The sequence below is a fragment of the Corythoichthys intestinalis genome, chromosome 18 (assembly GCF_030265065.1).
Source record: "Corythoichthys intestinalis isolate RoL2023-P3 chromosome 18, ASM3026506v1, whole genome shotgun sequence".
In the NCBI taxonomy this organism is placed as follows: domain Eukaryota; kingdom Metazoa; phylum Chordata; class Actinopteri; order Syngnathiformes; family Syngnathidae; genus Corythoichthys; species Corythoichthys intestinalis.
In genome coordinates, this window is record NC_080412.1 from 37044446 (window position 1) to 37065953 (window position 21508).

At 36.3% G+C, this 21508-nt stretch overlaps 1 protein-coding gene across 3 annotated transcripts in view; it reads left to right on the top strand.

The window, feature by feature from the left end:
* The window catches only part of cxxc5a (CXXC finger protein 5a), a 76450-nt gene that overhangs the window by 1291 nt on the left and 53651 nt on the right, over positions 1-21508 (top strand). The gene's annotated exons all lie outside the window — the stretch shown is intronic.

The following is a 21508-nucleotide window of genomic DNA, read 5'->3' on the forward strand; positions in this document are numbered from 1 at the left end:
ACGGAGGAGGTTAATTGTCTAGTTGGGTGTATACTGCACAGGAAAAAAGTGTCATGGATCTAAACTAATGCAGTTGTGGACATTGTTTAACTTGTAGTTTGCCTAGGCTTTTACTTATTTCTACAAGAAGCTTAAAAGGACCATGGACTGAATCCTGATTGATCTGACGTCATCCTTACATTGTTTCTCATAGCCAGTAGAGGGCACGTTTACATAATACGGGGATTGTTATGATATGCTTATACAGTGGCACCTCTACATAGGAAGTTAATTCGTTCCAGTACCTTGTTTGTAAAACGAAATGGTCGTATATCGAGCAGGATTTTCCTATAAGAATACATTACAATTCCATTAATTCGTTCCACAGCCCAGAAATCTACACTAAATCCTTAATAAATGCTACTGGTACTATTGCAAACAGGGCCGGCCCAGGCCATTTGGGGGCCCCCCAAGCAAAATAATGCAAAGGGGCCCATATTTTTGGCCCACCATTTCGTCACAGTGTACTTTGAAACCCATACATGCAATCCAACCCATACGTCCATATTTTGTATATTTATCAGATTTTGTTGCACTGCATATTTCAAACTTCTCACCCCCAAATGATTGTCAGTACTTACAGTAGATAGCACCAAACCTTTTTCTAAAAGAGGAAAGAAGGAAGAACTTTTATTTTTTTAAGCTTGTAATCAAGTATCAAAACTCACAAAAGTCAAATAAAGCAAACTGTTGTAGACAAAATAGAATACAAATTAAACAATTACCAGATTGGGGGCCCCCTAGTGGTCAGGGGCCCTAAGCAGCTGCATAGTCTGCGTATCGGCTGGGCCGGCCCTGATTGCAAATAGCAATTACACAGGGCAAAACAAATAAATTCTGAATAAAACCGGAATAATATGGGGTGATTCGAAAAGAATGTGTCAAAACCATTGTAGAAAAAAAAAACTATGAATAACTAGCTAGTTTTTATTTCATACTTTACAAGAAGCTGAAAAAGATTTTAGATTTTTAAAAGCTGAAAGCACGTTGCACTGTGACAATGGCATTTGTTTTCGCAAACTCAAGCACACGAAACACTTTCTGCTGAGCAGAGTTGTTTTCGTCAACGATGACTATAACGAAAATATTTCGTCTACGAACAATTTTTTCATGACAATTACCAGACGATAATGAGCTAAAAACCTATCTTGGGAGACTAAAACTTAACGACAATAATGCTAGTTTTCGTCTGACAGACGCAAATGCGCCATATTTTGTCATTTCGTCTGACGACACGAGAACGAGACAAAAATGCGCCATAGTTTTCGTCACATGTTCACAATGTGTGACATTTTATGTGTCGTTAGCCTGCCTGGTTGTGTCGCTCATGTGACGTGCTGCGACCATCCAACTCACCCACTCGTCCTGATTGATCTGACGTCATCCTTACATTGTTTCTCATAGCCAGTAGAGGGCATGTTTACATAATACGCGGATTGTTATGATATGCTTATACAGTGGCACCTCTACATAGGAAGTTAATTCGTTCCAGGACCTCGTTTGTAAGACGAAATTGTCGTATGTCGAGCAGGATTGTTCCATAAGAATACATTACAATTCCATTAATTCGTTCCACAGCCCAAAAACCTACAATAAATCCTTAATAAATGCTACTAGTACTATTGCAAATAGCAATTACACAGAGCAAAACAAATAAATTATGAATAAAACCGGAATAATACAGGGTGATTCGAAAAGAATGTGCCAAAACTATTGTGGAAAAAACAACTATGAATAACTAGCTGGATACAAGTATTTTATAAAACTTCAAGTTTGTATTTCATGCTTTACAAGAAGCTGAAAAAGATTCTAGATTTTTAAAAGCTGAAAGTACGTTGCAGTGTGACAATGGCATTTGTTTTCGCAAACTCGAGCACACAAAGCACCTTCTGCTGAGCAGTGTTGTTTTCGTCAACCATGACTAACAAAAATAATTAGTCGACGAACAATTTTTTCATGACGATGACTAGACGATAACGGGCTAAAAACCTATCTTAGGAGACTAAACTTAACAACAATATTGCTAGTTTTCGTCTGACGAGACGAGAACGAGACGAAAATGTGCCATAGTTTTCGTCACATGTTCACAATGTGTGACATTTTATGTGTCGTTAGCCTGCCTAGTTGTGTCACTCATGTGACGTGCTGCTGAAAAAGCCTTTCAGCTCATCGGAAAGTTAAGTCACTTAACCTTACAGATGTTGGTTTAATCTTCACTTTAAATGTAAAAATGTTTTCATATGACGTTTGCACATTGCATGATACACATGCCAATAATCAATACTCCTGAACCCTCATTATGTAATTTAAGACCATATACTTCATCTTTTGCTGAAACGCAACTTATTACTAAATAACCGGCTACTATTAAATGGATAAATTAACAAACTATTTTGAGAACATATTGTTGAGAAACTTCGGAATTGATCTTCGCTGATATTTCTAAAAATGCTTGGTAGTCGCAGCTAGACATGTGCCGGTAAAATTTGGACGGTATGATAACCTTAAGCCGAAATATCATGGTTTCAAGGGATCACAGTATTGCAATTACAGCTCTAAAATGTGTTAGAGCTATCTGGGTCTAAAAAATTGAACAGGATTTTTATTGTTCAAAACATATTAGCAAATTGGAACTATAATGTTAGTTAAAATAAATTTTAACAAAAAATAGCTGAAATTTTCTAAATAAAATTAAAATAAATTCACCCCTTTAGGTGCGCCTAAACCCACAGCCACAACTCAACATTATTACCATCAGAAAAAAAAAAAATCATTTTTTTTTTCATAAAAACCACATGTATGACTTATATCATGTTTACAGTGTACACAGTCTTTCTCAACACGGACAGTTGCGAGAGAGAAAAACGTTTTACCACTGCTAGACACAATAAACACGCTCGAGTTAACTCCTGTAGCGGGTGGGAAACGTTCATGACGTTCGTGTAGCACAGCTGACTCACTGACACTGAGCAACAACCAGCTGGGGAGGGTTGAGCAACTGCAAGCGAGGGATTTCTCCCTGCATTTTTGGGACATAAAAAAAATATAAAATACCTTTGGGAAGGTATGACGTAAAATTTTTGCGGTATTGAAACAGTGACGTTTTCATACCACGGTATACCTTGAAACCGGTAATCGGCACATGTCCAGTGGCAGCCCTAAGTTGTCTACCTAGTAATCAACCCTCCCCCTTGCTAAAATCTAGGAAAATAGAAACACAAGCCATCCTGAAATGCCTTTTCAACCTATTTATCAGCCAACCTTAACGCCTGTCATTACGTCATCTCATCACCTAAATGACCACGACAGCTGCGTAATCATTATGGCAGGGTTTAGAAGGGCACGTACACAGTTTGAATTCAGAAGGGGCAAAAAAAAAAAAAATCTTCAAAAAGTACCACATTAAGAAGTCATTAATCTGTTAAACAGGTTGCGGGTTATCATTAATACCTTAACAGATTTTTTTTGTAGAAATGAATTCCTAACGATCATGTTAACACCACATTCTATAAGCTTTTGACAGTCTTTTATCATATTTGGAATATTTTAATAATACCTTTGGTATATATAGTATTACGCCATTATTTAAGCTATTTGTGAAAATGCGACTCAGATGTGGCAAATAGGATACCTTGCCAGGAGTTGGCAGTCAACTCCCAATGGATTAGGTACCTGAGCATTCCTTAGCCAAGCAGCAACTTCTTGTAGTCTTACTGGTTGCCTGGCAACTGAAATGGTTTGGCACAAAAATGTCGTAAACAACAAACTGACGATTTACTCCTTGTGACTCGGGTATGGAATAATTGAGATGTGAGTTGTTAATTAGGGTAGGTACAATAACTACTCAGGGATGCAGACGCGGTGCTAATTTAGCTAACAACCAACTAAAGAACGACATTAAAAAGAATATAAACAAGTAAAGTCAAGTTTTTGTTCAGACCTTAATCACAAAATATTCTCAAATTGTTGAGTCATATTCCTACACTTGACAAAAAAAAAATGTAATTCCCTCATCAGGCAAAGGAAAAAAAACTTGTTCTCATGAAAAATGTAGAAAACTTTAGAAAAGGAGCACAGATGGATGGATACCCCTTCCAGGATGACCTACCTGCAATGGATGCAGAGTGGGCAACATTTATCCAAAAAAAAAAAAAAAAAAAAAAAATAAAATAGAGCAAAAAATTAAGGTTCCATCGGCATGTTCATGAAACTTTTCGACTGTACAAACACTTTACTTTGGTCAATCACACTTTACACAGAATTAATGCCTTTGTAATTGCACTGCAATTATCGACAAAAGAATCATCAAATTGTCTAGAATTGGACTCAAGATTGTTTTCTTAAAGGGATCCATGGATAGAAAGACTTGTAGTTCTTAAAATAAAAACTTGATTATGAGTTAAAATAATTTGATATTGAAACCACTCTTGATATTTTCTTTTTTATACAATTTGTAAAATTAGTTTAACTAGTAGGTCGCCATTGTTGTTGCCGTCGCAGGGCGCAAACATCACATGGTTACGCTGCCGGGCTTCCAGAGTATGACTCTAGCGACATAAACATGTCATCTGTTCAACCCTTTCAATTTGAACCCGAAAGGAACATTAACGAGCATGACAGCACTATTGATATTTAAACGAGACACAAAACGAGGAGCCAACGCAAAATAAACAGGAAAGACTGGATGAGACAAGACGAGGGTATGACAAAACCGGCGTTCTACCAAAATGTGCTACATTTGCGAAACGTCTAAAAGAGGCAAATTTGACACCCAAAGTACTACTGTGCACTTTCAGCTTGTTTTCTTTAGATGCATACAGACAGAACATACTAAAGATGCCTTAAGAGAATACTTAAATGTCATAATATCAAATAAGGGTGGATTAAATATGCAACGTGACTTAATGTGGTCAACAGATCAACAATCTGCTTTAAAGCTACCACAAGAAAACACAATACTTCAAAGTATGAGAGGGAAACGCATGCAAAAAGTATTTTGAGGCAATGAAAAGGTAATAAAAGACTCGATGAAAACAAATAGTAAGTACACGCCGCTTTTAACCGATGTGCCCATGTGTTGGACGTCTCGCCGCGGAGAAGGGATTGCCGTTACCCCGGTAGTGTTCGTCTAGAATAGAATAGAATAGAATAGAACACCTTTATTGTTACACAAGGTGTCATGAGATTCAAAGCTGCCCCATGGAGTGCACAAACACACAAAAAATGGATTAAAAAGTAAGTACACAATAAAAAGACAGTGACTAACTACGTCATCACCCTGAGCGTGCATTCAGTGCGCGCATAAAACATGGCGCGCTCCGTAGGTCAAAACGTGCTAAATATTATAGATTTTTAAAAAAATCAATGGCAATATTTTCTGTGTTTCTAATAACATTTTACTAAAAGAGAACAATTGTTGCTTATTAGAGCCTACAGGTCTTAAGTCCGAGGTTCCCTTTAGGGCTGCAGCTATCGATTATTTTAGTAGTCGATTAATCGACAAATTAGTTAGTTCGAACAATCGAGAAATCGGAAAAGGAACATGAAAAATTAAAATAGCTGAGCTGAGCCTCAAATGGTATAAAAAAAATTAATAAATGCGGATCTATGTACAACAAAAGAACAATTGGCTAACTTACATAGCAAAAGTCCGCTAGCCTAAATGCTATAAAATGCCAACTTTTTTATCTCCATTGTTCTTAACAAATGGTTCAGACTCATATTCCCACAATAAGACGGCTAAATATAAACTAAATTACGAATGCATTAAAAATCATTAGCCCAAACAAAAACTTAGTTTACATTGGTTTTAACAGGGAGCAGTTGGATTCAGCCATGTGAAATGAGGCAGACCAGAGGACAAAGTATCTAACCTAATCAATAAACCAAATGTAAACCCTTTCAAAAATAAACCATTACAACGCCACTTTAATTAAACGAATACTCGAAGCAACAAAATTGAATTCGAATATTTTTTTTCTAATCGAATACTCGAGTGAAATCAATTAATCGTTGCAGCACTTGTTCCCTTTAAGATTTTTTTTTACAGTAACAACGAGAACTCACAGTACTACACTGTGGTGTTGCCATATTTATTGGAACAAAAACCTACACTCACAGCACTTTCGAGGACCGGTTTGGACACCTCTGATTTATACTGTATGTTGTTTAGCACGCCTTGTTGCTAATCCTGTACTGACATTCTCTGCAAATAGACACAATGATTATTAAGGCAAATACCTGTAAATACAGCGGATATGTATGTGTTTTATGCTGAGGCAGCATGCAAGTGTTTGAGGTGTTTATATACGACTAATTACATTGCTGCCAATTTGCAGCAACCAGAGGTGTGAAGCTCCAAACGTAACCAACAGTATCAAGTCTGTGACAGGAAATTGGGCAAAAGTGCCTCAAGTGCAAAACGACAACATTTTCTGGTTTCATTTGGCACCGAGAAGAGAAAAAGCAGCGGTTGTGGTTAAAGGGACAGTTCACGTTAGGACAGCAACGCCTGCAGAAACTATCAAAAGAGCCGTTGTTTAGCCTGAGACGATGTACCATGTTCAAGTTTGATGGTGTCGCGATTGTGACTGATTGAATCATGTGATTTTCGAGCCTTACTGCTGAAAATTGTACACACGATGCTCTTTTAATTCATTAAGATGCAATGTGGTTGATAACATAACCAGAGGTGTGATGTGATGCTCTTGGCTTCAGTTCAACTGCAACACTGACTACAAAGTTTTGATCCTTTAAAATAAAAATATTGGGACATTTTGTATTGTTAAAATGTTGCATCGATTCAAGGACTTTGTAGTTTTACATCTCTCGCACACGCAACTGCACGATTTTAAGAACGAAACAATGATGTATAGTAGGAGTGGGAACCTCAGGGCACCTCACGATACGATACGATTCGCGATACAAGGCTCACGATAACGATTATATCACGATACAGCGATTATCGATGTATTGGTCAGAAATTGGATACATGAAATTCTACGATACAACTGTTGAAACGGAAAAAAAAAAAAGATATTTGAAAATAGAAAAAAATACTGTTTAAGTCATTTATTAAACAGTGACACCTTTTCTGTGCAACATTGCTGTAAAATATAAATCTACTGCAAATTGTGCCCCTGCACATATAGAAGAAACCAACCACGACCACTGATATCGCTTGGAGAGATCAAAAAATAAATAAAAAGTGCCGTAGGTGTCAGCAGTTGAGCTTGGAGTGGGGCAATGATAAAATTGGTGGGTCTTTTCTTCGTATATGAACTTTGTTGCTTGGTTTGAGCACTTCCGCTATCTGCTTCAGCAATTAAGATGTCAGACTTGCTCAGTCACAGTCTTCCTCACCTTAAAAACAACAAAATAAAACAAAAAATATTAGCTACTTCATAGCGTTTGAGTTGAAATCCTGATTTTTTTTTTTGTGTTGGAAGTATTGAATTAAAAAAAATATGAATTCAATGTATAGAAATTAAAAATTCAATAATTACCTATTTTTAATATGTAGGCTACATCAATAATTACCTATTTTTAATATGTAGGCTACATTAATTATCATGCACATCACTTTATATATCTTGGAACCTATTCAAACCATTTTTATAGCTTATTGTATCAAAATGACAGTAATAACAGTTTGTGTAGTAAACTAGATGGAAATTGGTTCTCAAATAAATCGGTAAATTCATGTGGGCTTGTTCGATATTCATTTTCATCCAGTTTAGGGTCCTGGTTTATTTTATATCATTCAACACCAAATGTCATCAAAATAATACATGTAAATTAAAAAGTCAATTACATTGCAAAACTTTCTTACCTCAAGTGATGAAAGCAAAGCTCACAAACTCCAGTGTCCACTACGTCACCAGCTCCCAGTGAAACTTATTTTTCTTAGACAATTCTTGCATACAGCAAAGTCCTTGTTCACCTTGCTTCCTTTCTTGTTGGTGTAAAATCTAAAGTGTGTCCCCATGTGTGATTTGTAGCAATATTTTTCTCATTTTTTCCCTCCACCGTTCTCACGGAGCTTTTTTATTTTTTCAACCCACTTGGAGCTTCTCTTCTTCTCTAGACAACTTGTGCGCACTTTACCCTCACCGCCACTCCCGAGCGCCCCTAGTGGACCGCCAAGGAATTGCTCAACAAACATTGAGCAGTTTACAGCATCCATACTCCACTGTATGGCCAATATGTTAAATAAAAGTATCGATTCTTGGCGGGAGCATATCGATAACCCACCGGGTTGCAAAATATCGCGATATATCGCTGTATCGAGATATTGTCACACTCTTAATGTATAGTATCCACGTGAGGACAGTATTTGGCGGTGGATTTACTGAAGATATCCCAATCGCATATTTTTGCACCAGAGTCCGAGTCCTATGATTCTGAGAATCTGCCAATACATAGTCCCGGTCCGATAGCGAAAAAAAATAAAAATAATTTCAACAAAGTTACAAACATGTTACAGTACTGTACTGTTTACAGTACCGTATTTTCCGCTCTGTAAGGCGCACCTTCAATGAATGGCCTGTTTTAAAATTGTTGGGGCACCGCATTATACGGGCAGTAGTAGTGGTTGGGGTTGCATTATACATCCACTATAACTAACAATAAATAATAATAATTATGCCATGCCATTATTAATAATTATTAATAAAGGCATTAATAATTAATAATGGCATGACATTCACTAAAGTGAATGTCATGCCATTATTAACCAATATTGATCCATATATAAGGCGCATTTGGCGTACTGTCTGCTTTTGAGAAAATTGAAGGCTTTTAGGTGCGCCTTATAGTTCGGAAAATACGGTATAAGTACAAAACATATTTTTGGTTTGGCAATGCCATTGTATAACTGGGTTGTTACTTTTTAGTCCTTTAGAATATATATATATATATATATATATATATATATATATATATATATATATATATATATATATATATATATATTAGGGCTGTCAAACGATTAAAATTTTTAATCGAGTTAATTACAGCTTAAAAATTAATTAATCGTAATTAATCGCAATTAATCGCAGTTCAAACCATCTATAAAATATGCCATATTTTTCTGTAAATTATTGTTGGAGTGGAAAGATTAGACAAGATGGATATATACATTCAACATACGGTACATAAGGACTGTATTTGTTTATTATAACAATAAATCAACAAGATGGCATTAACATTCTGTTAAAGTGATCCATGGATAGAAAGACTTGTAGTTCTTAAAAGATGAATATTAGTACAAGTTATAGAAATGTTATATTAAAACGCCTCTTAATGTTTTCGTTTTAATACAATTTGTAAAATTTTCAATCAAAAAATAAACTAGTAGCCCTATTCTGTCCTCAATGTGTGTGAGTAAACAAATTGACAGATAGCGAACTTAAGTTCCAAAAAGAAATCAGTTGCATGGGCTTTACTGAGGTCATCGCTTTTTGACAGGAGCACGTTTCTTGTATTTTTGTAAAACTGAAAATAACAAGGCAATGTGTCAATAACTTGCATAAATCACAAAATAACATAAAATGTACACACACGTGTCCATTTGAGCAGTAGCACTAGCCAATTAGCTCACAAGCATCTAACAATGTAACTGCATTTCACCATATATGTGAACAAATTCAAATACACATCATCAATAACTATCTAATGCTCATGAATATAAACAAAGGAGGAATATAACTCACAAGCGATGCATGTATTAGACACAAACAGTGTGATGGGGCTATGAGAACTGCCACTGAATACTGGATGTGGACGTTAGCTGGTCTGAATAGCACTGTCTATTAGTGTGAGTTCGCGTCAACATATAATCACGTCAGAAAAGCGCGCCGAAACCCAAATAATCAGCTGCACTGAATCGCCAGCAGAGGGCGACATTACGCCACATAACATATGCAAGTCACACCCAAGCGCCAGCAGAGGGCGGAAAAACTCCATAAAACACAATTAACAAGTTGGCCTTTCACTGTACTGACATTTAAATCTGTCTGAGCGGGCCTAGTGCGTTAATTGCGTCAAATATTTTAACACGATTAATTAAAAAAATTAATTAACGCCCGTTAACGCGATAATTTTGACAGCCCTAATATATATACTGTATATATGTATACCCTAATTTTCGGACTATAAGCCGCTACTTTTTTCCCTCATTTTGAATCCTGTGGTGTATAGTCCAGTGCGGCTTATTTGTTGATTTATTTGGGTTAAAAGGTAACACTTTATTTGACAGTGGCATCATAAGACTGCCATAAGGACATCATAATTATGACATGACTCTATCATGGGCAGTAATGAATGCTTATGACGGATGTCAATATGTGTCATGTGGCCTATTATGTCACTAACTCCATTTATGTCCAGCGCAGATCTTTTACGTCCATTCAAAAGTGAGATAATTTGCTGGATGACACTAACCGACATCTATTATAAGCATTCAATAATGCTTATGACAGTGTCATGTAATAATTATGACTGTCTTATGACATTATTATGGCACCACTATCCAAGAAAATGTTACCAAATACCATAACTAGCAATTAATGAAACAACTGGAACAGTAACTGAAGAAATAATTAGCACAGAACATGATTGTTATTTACATTTGTAACGCCGCAATGCATGCTAGGAGGAATGTTGGATGACAACAGTGTTGACAGCAGGTGGCAGCAGAGGTTGACTGTCTCCCCCAAGGGAGCAGTGGTGGCCAAATAAAGCTTTTAGAAACAATAAGGCTTTGCAGCCAAATGGTTCAAAGCTTCATGGTGGTTCATGTGGTCTCATGACAGTCTTATGATACCATTGGCAAATAAAGTGTTACCAGTTAATATCTTTTGGTGTAAATATCCCATAATACAATGAGGACAACTGCAGCTTATAGTCCAGTGCGTCTTATCTATGAACAAATGCTGTTTTCATGTCAAATTTGGTGGGTGGCGACCAGTGTTGTTAATCTTACTGAAAAAAAGTAATTAATTATAGTTACAAATTACTTCTCCCAAAAAGTAATTGCGTTAGTAACTCAATTACCTGAATGTAAGAGTAATTAGTTACTTGGCAAAGTAATTGGTGATAATTACTTTTTTTTTCCCCTCAAAAAAAAAAAAAAAAAAACATTGGCCACACTATGTGAAGTTTTTTGTGAAGGTTTTTGGTACAATTGGCCCGAGCCCAATTCTTTACCCTAATTTACCCTTTACCCTGAATCAACTGTTAAAAGTTGTTAAAATTGCTCCCATTATTGCATTTGTTCCCTTCTCTCTACTTTCAACATATGAAAGTTTTAAAACTGTTTCATCATTTAAAGATAGATTCAAGTCAAGATTTTGCCGATTTAGAAGTATTTTAGATAAAAAGTTACCTAGGTTCGCTAGGAAGGTTGTCTACAACAGAGCCGTCCTAAAAAGTCTACTGCTTTAAGATGGCGGCTGTCTACTAACGCATTTAGTGCCACGCAGTGTTGTTAATTTTACTTTAAAAAGGTAATTAATTACAGTTACAAATTACTTCTCCCATAAAAGTAATTGCGTTAGTAACTCAGTTACCTGAATGTAAGAGTAATTAGTTACTTGGCAAAGTAACGTGATTTTTTTTTTTCCTCCAAAAAAAAAAAAAAAAAAACCAGGTCACACAATGTGAAGCTTAAAGGGTTTGGGGGACAATTGGCCCAAGCCCAATTCTTTACCCTCCACTTAACTAGACACAAGGGTATTGCGATAACTAGCTAGTAACCTTTGCTATGTGTGGAAGTCATTTAAAGTTGTGAATCAATCGTTAAAGTTGTTAAAATTTCTCCCGTTATTGCATTAGTTGCCTTCTGTCTACTTGTGTAAGTTTTAAAACTGTTTCATCATTTAAAGATAGATTTAAGTTAAGATTTTGCCGATTTAGGAGCATTTTAGATTTTAAAAAATTACTTAGGTTCGCTAGGAAGGATCTCTACATCAGGGCCTTCCTGAGAGGTCTACTGCTTTAAGATGGCGGCTGTTTACAAACGCATGTAGTCCTTAAAACATGTTGGCAATGCAGCAGTGGTTGTCATATGCATCTAGTTCTATAATATGATATCTACCGTGTCATGTGGGCGTAGTTTGTCGGCTATGGCTGCAGTCAGGTATTATTGGAGCCATCTAGCATCGCGGTTGAAACGCCGTCTTCCCCACTCCTGCTCTGCTCTCGTCCCCGTGAGTCCGTTTCTCTCAGACTTATTTTTATTCAACCAACTTAGTAACGCATAGTAACGCACGCCTTTGCCGCCTCAGTAACGGTAACGGCGTTGCCAAGATGAGAAAAGTAATTAATTAGATTACTCATTACTGAAAAAAATAACGCCGTTAGTAACGCCGTTATATTGTAACGCCGTTATTAACAACACTGGTGGCGACTTATAATCAGGTGCGCCTTATAGTCCAAGAAACGGTATATGGCGGAAAACACAGACAAGACTAAAAAAGCAGTTTCTGCTCTTGCACTCCTCTTTAAAAGAAACTGCAGTATTTTAAGCCAAAACAACTGTTGTGTTTGATAGAACAATATGTCTATATGCTGCCATAGCAGATTCATGGTGCATTAAGCCCCCAAAGTATTTTTAATTTGTCCGTTTTACCCTGAAAACCCCCGTTTACAGACATCGCGCAACCGCTTTTGTTTCAACCTAGCCAAAAAAAGAAGGTAAGTAATTATATTTATTATTTAAAATGTCTGTCATTTTTAGCTTAGATATAATCTAATATAGATAGATCTAATATTTAGTTTTAAAAAAAACAAAACGACTTTAAAACATTCACTCGCATAATTTAAACTTTTTACAAATGACGTCAAAATGAAAAATTTGGCGTCTGTAAAAAACTCACGGATATCTACCTCATAACTATCGCTTAATTGTATTTTTTTTTGTTACTGTCGCATTTTCCCCAATATGTTAGATGATAAATAATACATCCAAACAAGGAAAAATTGAAAAATAAAGTTTAAAAGGGTGACTAGAGGTGTGCAAAATTTCCGATTCTTAGATTATTCGCGATTCGGCCGTGGAAGATTCGAGAACGATTCACAAACATCCAAATTCCGATTATTGAAATATGCGAAGTAAAGCGGAAGTACACAACACTCAGCGCGCCGCGCGGTCTTCGGGACGGAACGGCGCGAGAGTAGCTAAACATCATGCTTCCCATTACATGCTCAACTCACGGCTCTAGCTCAACTCATGCAACGAGATAAAAAAAAACAACAACATACCTGACTGCTGCCGAAAAGCTCCTTCAAAGTACATCCATATAATGTTACGGTGGATATCATTTATATAGGACAAGATGCAATATAGATTTGGTAGTGTTAGCAGCACATCTACAAAAAGCTAGATGAGGGCATTATCAACGGCCGCCATCTTAAAGCAGTACACTTCCCTGCAAGGCTGTTGTAGCGAACCTTCCAAGCAAACCTAATTAACTTTTTATCTAAAATACTCCTAAATCGGTAAAATATTGACTTGAATCTTTCTTTAAAATAGTTTTAAAATTTCACATGTCGAAAGTAGACAAAAGGGAAATTATGGAATAACGGGAGCAATTTTAACAAATTTAACGGTTGATTCACAACATTAAATTAATTGAATGTAGTTTAAAGCTGCTGATACAGAATGGGGACTGGAGTTTTTTATTTAATGTTATTTTTGTATATTTGTTTACTGCTATATGTTCACTTGATACTGAAATAGTAGTGTGGTTTAGCCTGAGAGTATTTTTGAACAATTTTGGAACTAATGTACAAAACATTAAAAAAAAAAAAAAAAAAAAAAAAAGGAGGGGGGTGCATCAATAATCGTTTTATAATCGAATCGGAGCCTCTGAATCGTAATCGTAATCGAATCGTTAGGTGCCCAAAGATTCCCAGCTCTAAGGGTGACTATATGAAAAAGACAATCTCAACCACTCCTTGTTGTCTGCGATTTCTGCATGGCGACCCTTGTTATATCACCATGTTTCACCCATAAAATGCAAAAAAATCTGGCTGTGGCCATTCACAGCTGTGTCTTGACACTCGGTGATACATGCTACATGGAGTTTTTGGATAGAAACAAGGTAGGTATGCGATAATATCTCGTTAAAAAAGTGGCGTCTTTAATCCTGCTCTCGCGTGCTCTCGTCTCCAGTTAGGGTTTTGATGTTTAAAAAAAAATTTTTTTTTTTTAAACGCCCTCCTGTTCAAAATTTTTCTTCCTCCAGAAAATTGAGATTTTAAGCTTTCCAATGATGTATCACACATGCATATCGGGCAATTTTGAAATTTGGCCAAATTGGGGGTCTCAGAACGGAACTTCAAGTCACCTGAGTGTTTTCCGCCATATGTATGTGTGTATATATATATATATATATATATATATATATATTAGGGCTGCAGCTATCGAATATTTTAGTAATCGACTGAAAATTCTATCGATTAATTGAGTAATCGGATAAAAAAAAATTTAGGTAAAGAGCAATTATAAATGTACATGAGATAAAAAGACATTTAATCCAATGTTGAACCATTTCAGTCAATCAATGTCTTTATTTTCAATGTATATTGTTGAAAACAGCCAACAATTGCATCTCAGATGTGACTGGGAAAAAAAAGTCACTGCTTTCATTCAAAAAAAACTTCTAGATCTTATAAAAAACAACAACATATTTCTTACCTAAAAATGTAATTACGCTTGATAACACACATCACTTGAAAGCTACGTGTTTTTCCCTCGTGTTTTAATTTCCATTTGTGTCAAGCTATTTTAAGTTCTAGTTAAGTTTTAAGTTAGTCTAAACTGTAAGTACTGATAGGATTTTGAGTTTGAGCAGTGTTCAAAATAAATATATGATACCTGCTGTATTGGAGCACATTAGGGACCAGTGCTACTTGGTGTTTTGTTCAGCAATGACTACTGAGCTAAAACTGACAGTTAGTTTTATTATGTTTTAATTTTACACCCTCATCACTCTACAGCACTGTGTTTTTAGAGATTGATTAAAGCCTGTATGTAAGACACGTTAGCCACGCATCGACAGTGGTCATAATCAAGAATCCTAGCCCTCCGAACGGCTAACGTTACGTGAGCGAGTGACAGTAACGTTATATTTATTAGCGCTGAGTACTGCTTAAAGATGGCGGCTGTTTACTAACGCTGCCCTGACGCGGCCGAGTTTGTTATTTCGCATCTAGTCCTAAATGCATGCGATATCTATGAGACAACGCATTGGACACTACCTGCTACCACACTAGCATCATGCGGGCGTAGTTTTTAGCAACATCGGCGTAATATGTAGCGGCTGTCGGCTGCAGTAGCGCGTTGTCTTGCATTAAAAGTAGTCCGAGCAAAACGCGATGCTTAGAGCTTGAGAAATTAAACGAGTCCTCGAGGTAAATAAAATTACTCGGATCAGTTTTTAAACTCGAGTTACTCGAGTTGCTCGAGTATTCGTTTCAGCTCTAAAATATATATAAATATACACACACAGAGGTGGGTAGTAATGCGTTACATTTTTCTCAAAATGTTACTGAAGTAAATGTACTTCTAATAGTACTTTTACTAAGCTATACTTTTTACTTAAGTAGATTTTTGAAGAAAAAACGCTACTCTTACTTCACTACTTTGGGCTACATAAGAGTCTTTACGGTACATTTTTTCCTCTTTATTCTACATATTAAAGATTTATCTATTTATTTTGCCAGTGCTGCCAAGAGAAGCTCTACCAATTTCACCAATGAGACGTCGCAACAATAATCACATGACTCCATTATACCAATCAGACGCAAGCTTGCCGTTCTATGTTCACGCTTTAAAGCACTGTAGAAAAATGAAGTATTTGACATAGCACGCTACCCTCAACATGACTCGAAAGCGCAGATTTAAACCTCTCTCCCAGTTTTTATTTGGCACCGATTGACCACGGAAAACCGGAGATATGATTAATTTCATAATAGTAATTATGAAGGAAATACAGTATATGCTATTTAAACTAGGAAGTATTTTCTCCACTTGAGGGCACTCATGCTCTTTGGACGAATAATGCTTTGTTTATGTAATTTTTTGTCACTCGTCTAATTCAAATTTTTTTTTTTTTAAATTTCTTTGGCTTAATGTCATAATGGGTTATTGAACATTTTCTTTTTCAAATATTTACCCTTTTAAAGTTTTTTTTCCCAATTTTTCTTTGTATGGATCGATTATTTATCATCCAAAATATCGGGGAAATGCGATAAGCGATAGTTATGAGGTAAATATCCGTGACCTATTTACAGACACTGTTTATTTCATTGTGACGTAATTTGTTTAAAAGTTTAAAATATGCGAGTGAATAATTTTATAAAGTCGGTTAGTTTTTTTGTTTTTTTTAAACTAAATATTGGACATCAATTAATGATTCTAAGCTAAAATTGATAGACATTTCGAATAATAAATATAATTACTTACCTTCTTTTTATGGCTGGTTGAAACAAAAGCGGTTGCGCAGTGTCTGTAAACGTGGGTCTCCAGGGTAAAACGGTCAAATTAAAAATAGTTTGGGGGCTTAATGTGCCATGAAACTGCTATGGCAGCATATAGACATATTGTTCGATCACATACAACAATTCTTTTGGGCCTAAAATACAGCAGTTTGTTTTAAAGAGAGGTGCAAGGGCAGAAACTGCTTTTTCACCCTGGTCTGTGTTTTCCGCCATATATATATTTTTTTAAATCAAAAAGCCGATCCTTTGCATCCTATTCCGATCCCCTGAAAAATGGCGCGATCAGTGCCATTTTTTTTTTTTTAAAGCAGTCCAATTTCCGATCACATGATCGGATCGGGGACATCCCAAGTATTTACCTTAGTTTAATATGGGCCACTTATTACCATGATTGATAATCAGCCTTACTAACAGAATAACTTTATATTTTGCTTAACATAGCTTGGTAGCAGTACTCAATTACATTCTAATAAAATCATACAATAATAATTTTAGTCCCCCTAAAATTGCAGTCAGATCCAAATAGATGGGGGACGACACAATAGGGAGAGTTGTCGTCTTCTAGCCCAAAAGTTGTGAGTTCGATCCTCTGCCCTCATGTTATGTCAAAGTATCATTGAGCAAAATGCTGAACCCCCTCATTGCTCCAGATTCTGCGTCGTCAGTCGGTGATTGTAGTAATAATGTCAAAGCAATTTGAGTAGCATGATGGTAGAAAAGTGCTATCCAAGCGAAATGCCATTTATCAAATGTCCATAATGGACAAAAATATGATCGTTGCTATGTCAACTGACAGGTCACGGACACACATAACCCACATTTCAAAGATGATCTTCTAGATTAGCTACTGTGAAGTGAAATAGACCATAATTTACTCAGAGAACAAGCATTTACATTGATAACTGCTTGAAGAGCATGAACACTTTTACAGTATATGATCATTAAAAATAATGAATTTGTGAAATTCACATCTCAATTCAGGCAATATTAGCCAATTAACTTTGCACCTTTCAGATAGTGTATCATTGCAGTTTATACTCAAATATCACAGCTTTTTTTCATTTTCCCAATGATCTTTGCTAATGTGTTGCTTGAAGTACAGTGAGTGTCAAAGAGCAAGTCAGCAGTATCCAAACCGCTGCGTCACACTGCAAAAACACACTTCCTTAGATTGAGTTAAATTCCCTTGTTTTCAGTGTAAATCTGCTAGATATAAGTGAAATTATCTGCCGGCGCGTCAAGTAAATTTTACTCGCTTAGATTTCTTGAAATAAGAAAAATAGCTAGCTAAAAATAAGCTTAAGACTTATTTTATGCAACGAATTACAATATTTAATCCAAAAAAAAAAAAAAAAAGCTTGTTTGTCAGAAATCTCCTTAATTCAAGAATATAGTTAAAAACATTATTTGAAAGCAAATTTGTCTTGATTTAGGCGAAAAATGACCAAGTTTTAGATTTATGGGATTAATAAGAACAAATAGTAATATTTGCTTAAAGAAACACTTGGTAACTTATCAGTTTTGGTCGATTTTAGCGACACCATGGACAAAAGCGGTAGTGTTTTGCCTTAAGGAAGACTGCGTTTCCCATGAGGACCAGCGCACACCCGTACAGTATCGTAAAATCATCAATTAATCAAAAATCTTTCGGTCGCCTGCAGATGGATTAAACAACATTTCTGTTTCCAGCGGTTGTGTGAAGGATGAATAGTAATAAGGTAATGAATCCAGCTGTGGCTAAATAATAGCATATGACGGTTAGCAACTGTGAGGATTCGTGTGGCTAACCTCCCTACCCAACCCGAATTCGTCTGCGCTGATGCCGCTACAGAGAGTGAAAGCAGAGTCAATGATTATTCTGTGTATCCTGGTAGTCGCACTTTTGTTTTTCTTCCTCAGACCATTGTTGTTTTTGGCAGCCCTATTAATCATCATCTTTGTGACGAGAATACTTATTATTCTTACTCATATATTAGCCATTTCAAAACGTGTTTGTCTTCGTCTTTTAGTTGACGAGAACCCAGACTAATTTCGTCTAGTTTCAGTTGACGTTTACTCAATATTTTCGTCTGTAAAATTCCAAAGTTTCACTCCAAAAATAATTAAGGTTTTCAATGAACATTGACAGATGAGCATATATTGTAGCATCTACTAGCATCAAATCTATCACTTGATAATACACACTCTGCAAGAAAACAGTAGGCTGCATTATTTTCAATTAGTTATACCCACTTGAACGCCACAAACTGTATGTATATATCATGTAAAGTTGTCTGAGAGTTTAGGAGGACACTTGGAGTTATGAATAGCCCAATGCTAATGTATACCTGTCAAGTTGTACGGTTTCGGCGTAATTTGTACAAATGAGCACAGATTTTTAAATGTGTACCCCGTACGTTCAAAATCAGTACATTTTTCGTGCATTACTTTTTTTTACCTACGTTTGGAATTTGTCATCGTTTCTGCATTGAGACAATGTGCGTTACTATGCGTTACTATGTTAGTTGAATGACGCGGGAAAAGTCAGGGACACGGAGAGAGAAGAGCGGGAATGGGATGGAGGGAACAGTGTTGTGACGCTGTTGCAAACACGATGCTAGGCTAGGTGGCTCCAATATTTCTGTAGCCGACAGCCTACAATCTACGCCCGCTTGATGCTACACTAGATATCACATGCATATAGAACTACATATGAAATGACAGACTCAGCGGCGTTAGTAAACAGCCGCCATTTTAAAGCAGTAGACTTCTCAGAAAGGCTCTGTTGTAGTGAACGTTCCTAGTGAGCCTAAGTAGTTTTTATTTAAAATACTCCTAAATCGGCAAAATCATAATTTGAATCTATCTTTAAATGATGAAATAGTTTTAAAACTTTCCCATGTCTAAAGCAGACGGAAGGGTACGAATGCAAAAACGGGAGCAATTTTAACAACTTTAACAGTTGATTCACAACATTAAATGACTTCCAAACATGGCAAATGTTACTATGTTTTGTTTTGTTTTGTTTTTTAAATGGATAAAAAAAAAAAAAAGAAGGAAAAAAAAAGGTAACACCAGGTACTTTGCCAAGTAACTTAATTGCTCTGACATTCAGGTAACTGAGTTACTAACTATTACTTTTTGGGAGAAGTAATTAGTAACTGTAAATAATTACTTTTTTTTTTAAAAGTAAGATTAACAACACTGGTCATAAAGATGAAGTCTTTATAAATGGACACACGAACGAACTACGTTCAAGTCAAACTGAATTGCGAGCTGAAGTGCCATGAAGTGCAGCCATCAAAAGACATGACAGAAATTGCCAAAAGTGCTACATACAATTATAACAAAAGTCACTGTTAAATTTTTAGTAATCATTATGTAGCTGAAGATATTGTTCTTTGATTGCACCAGGTTATATGTGACAATATTACCAATGAAGTCATATCATTTAAAGATTTTTATTTTTTCATATTTTCATATTTTTCATATCATTTTAAAGTTCTATTCTTGTTTCATATTGCACTGTTTATAAAACGTTGTAAGATTCGTCACCAATTTGTAAGGGCATACGTCACTATTTGTAAGATTGCCAACGGCCTCGGGTTGACAGGTATGGCTAACGTCAACGTAAATGCTATGCTAATGCTACGAGTTGCATTTAGCACTGAGCACAGACCTTTAAAGGCTAAAGCAACATTGCATATTCTCTCTTGCCTCTCTCTTGAAGACAAATATTACCGTGTGTCTCAAAACAAGCAATTGGGAGACTGCAGAGGACACCAGACTAGTGTGTGAGTTTAGAGGGCGCAGCACCTCACATGAGTGACACAACCAGGCAGGCAAACTCCACATAAAATGTCACACATTGTGAACATGTGACGGAAACTATGTTGCATTTTCGTCTCGTTTTCGTCAGACGAAAACTGCCATTCGTGTCGCTAAGTTTTCGTCTCCAAGGACACGTTTTTAGCTGGTTATAGTCTCGTCATCGCTATGAAAACATTGTTGGTCGACGAAATATTTTCGTTATAGTCATCGTTGACGAAAACAACACTGCCTCAGAAAAAAATTTTTGTCTCTGTTGCTCTGCCATCTTTGCGAAAGCATTAGCATCGACTTCAGTCTTTACAGTAATGGGGAAGAGACGTATGCCGTAAAGCAGTCAGCACATTTGTAGTTTTTTGTATGGCAGGAGTCCCGCCACCCTCGTCAAAGTTAATTAGTGAAGGTGAAAACGATACAGACCCACTCATGATACAAAAGAGGTGTCATTCAACTAGTTGTCAGTTGAGATATCATCACAAATGTTATGAAAAATATTTTATAAAGCTTGAAAAGTTACCTAGTGTAAGTGGAATAATGTGATGCATTAATCTGTTAACGACTCTTTAACACTCAAAACAAGATGGAGAAAATTATTTGACTAGATCGAAGAAAAATATTCTGATTAAGATGTTATAAATTTGCAGCGCACATCCACCCTATCGGTTAGCTCTCCGAAACAACCGCAGTGACGCGTTTCATTTGAAGGCAAAATGATGTCATCACTCGGTCAGGATGCGAAGAACTGACGGCCCTCGGAATTAAACCATTACAGTAGGTCAGAGATTATTTTTGAAAGTATTTTCATGGGTTCTCCCTGCCAGTTTTGTCACTTTGTGGATGACTTGAGAATTTATTCGAGTGATTGATTATATGCCAATTCATTAATCTTGTGGAACACTCAAGGCTTTTAACACGTTTACTGTATTTAGAACATTGATGAAGCGGCTGGATCAGAGCTGGAAATTCTCCCAGGCCTTGATTAATCAAGAAATAGTTCTGGGCAAGTTCCCAAGCTCGCCCGATTTACTTTTACAGATGCACAGCTGCCAGAGTGCAACTCAGAGTGTGTGAAATTCAAATGTCTATCAATAACCACTTAGCTGCTTTTAACTACATGAAAGTATTCAGAAATGACCACTAAACGTGTCATTTTTCT